The sequence below is a fragment of the Cebus imitator genome, unplaced genomic scaffold, assembly GCF_001604975.1.
Source record: "Cebus imitator isolate Cc_AM_T3 unplaced genomic scaffold, Cebus_imitator-1.0 Scaffold216, whole genome shotgun sequence".
Classification (NCBI taxonomy): Eukaryota; Metazoa; Chordata; class Mammalia; order Primates; family Cebidae; genus Cebus; species Cebus imitator.
In genome coordinates this window covers 3517280-3519281 of record NW_016107531.1, presented here as the reverse complement: position 1 = coordinate 3519281, position 2002 = coordinate 3517280, and positions in this window count along the sequence as shown.

The following is a 2002-nucleotide window of genomic DNA, read 5'->3' as shown; positions in this document are numbered from 1 at the left end:
AACCCAGGAGGCGGAGTTTGCGGTGAGCCGAAATCGCGCCATTGCACTCCAGCCTGGGTAACAAGAGCGAAACTCCGTCCCCCAAAAACAAAACAAAACAAACAAAAAAAAGAATCTGAGACTCTGAGAAGTTGGTTTATTCAAAGTTACGTGCCTTATCATCAAGTTGAATGTTTCCTCTAACAAACCATACGGAAAATTCTCAATTACCAGAATCTAAATATTAATATTAAACTTGTAAATTACATAGGTCTTTTCATTTTTCTTCTTACTGTATACCTTTCGTTTATTATTAGTCCTCTTTCACAAAGGAAGATTTAAGAGCTAAATGATAACCAGTCCTAATAAGTCCTACCTCTGCTTAATTAGCTTTCTAAGATCAAGTGGGAAATGGAAAGCAATCTTTTTTTTTTTGAGACAAAATTTCACTCTCGTTGCCCAGGCTGGAGTGCAATGGTATCATCTCGGCTTACCACAACCTCTGCCTCCTGGGTTCAACTGATTCTCCTGCCTCAGCCTCCTGAGTAGCTGGGATTACAGGCATGTGCCACCATGCCTGGCTAATTTTGTGGGTTTTTTTTTTTGAGACAGAGTGTCGCTCTTGTTACCCAGGCTGGAGTGCAATGGCGCAATCTCAGCTCACCACAACCTCTGCCTCCTGGGTTCAAGCAATTCTCCTGCCTCAGACCCCCAAGTAGCTGGGACCACAGGCATGCACCACCATGCCCAGCTAATTTTTGTATTTTTAGTAGAGACGGGTTTTCACCATGTTGACCAGGATGGTCTCAATCTCTTGACCTCGTGATCCACCCGCCTCGGCCTCCCAAAGTGCTGGGATTACAGGTGTGAGCCACCACGCCCAGCCCTAATTTTGTATTTTTAGTAGAGACAGGATTTCTCCATGTTGGCCAGGCTGGTCTCAAACTCCTGACCTCAGGTGATCCACCTGCCTTGGCCTACCAAACTGTTAGGCTTACAGACATGAGCCACAGCGCCTGGCCTGGAGAGCAATTTTCTAACCCATAGGAGCACAAGTGAAAAGGGCTGGTTTAAATTCCTGGACAAAAATCTGTATTTGCCTATCACCCATTATTAAAATATTTACAACATATGTAACTGGAGCTGGCTTCCTGTAATTCTCACCCTTTGGAAGGCTGAAGCGGGAGGATCGCTTAAGACCAGGAGTTAGAGACCAACCTGGTCAATGTAGCAAGACCCTATATCTACGAAAATTATAAAAGTAAACTTTAAAAACCAAAATATGTGACTACTTATATCCTAAAACAAAAATGTAAGTTGTTTTCTTTTTTTTTCTTTTTAGACAGTTTCACCCTGTTTCCCAGGCTTGAATGCAGTGGTGCAATCTTGGCTCACTGCAACCCCCGCTTCCTGAGACCAGCCTAGCCAAAATGGTGAAATCCCATCTCTACTAAATATACAATACAATACAAATTAGCTGGCGTGGTGGCGCACACCTGTAGTCCCTGTCACTTGAGAGGCTGAGGCAGAAGAATGACTTGAACCTGGGAGGCAGAGGTTCCAGTGAGCCAAGGTCACGCCACTGCACTCCAGCCTGGGTGACAGTAAGAGACTCGGTCTGAAAAAATAAATAAACAGGCCAGGAGCAGTGGCTCACGCCTGTAATCCAGCACTTTGGGAGGCCGAGGTGGGTGGATCATGAGGTCAAGATATCGAGACCATCCTGGTCAACATGGAGAAACCCTGCTTCTACTAAAAATACAAAAAAAAAAATTAGCTGGCATGGTGGCACGTGCCTGTAATCCCAGTTGCTCAGGAGGCTGAGACAGGAGAATTGCTTGAGCCCAGGAGGCGGAGGTTTCAGTGAGCCGAGACCGCACCATTGCACTCCAGCCTGGGTAACAAGAGGGAAACTCCATCTCAAAAATAAATAAATAAATAAAAATACAGCCGGGCGCAGTGGCTCACGCCTGTAATCCCAGCACTTTGGGAGGCTGAGGTGGGCGGATCACCTGAGGTCAGG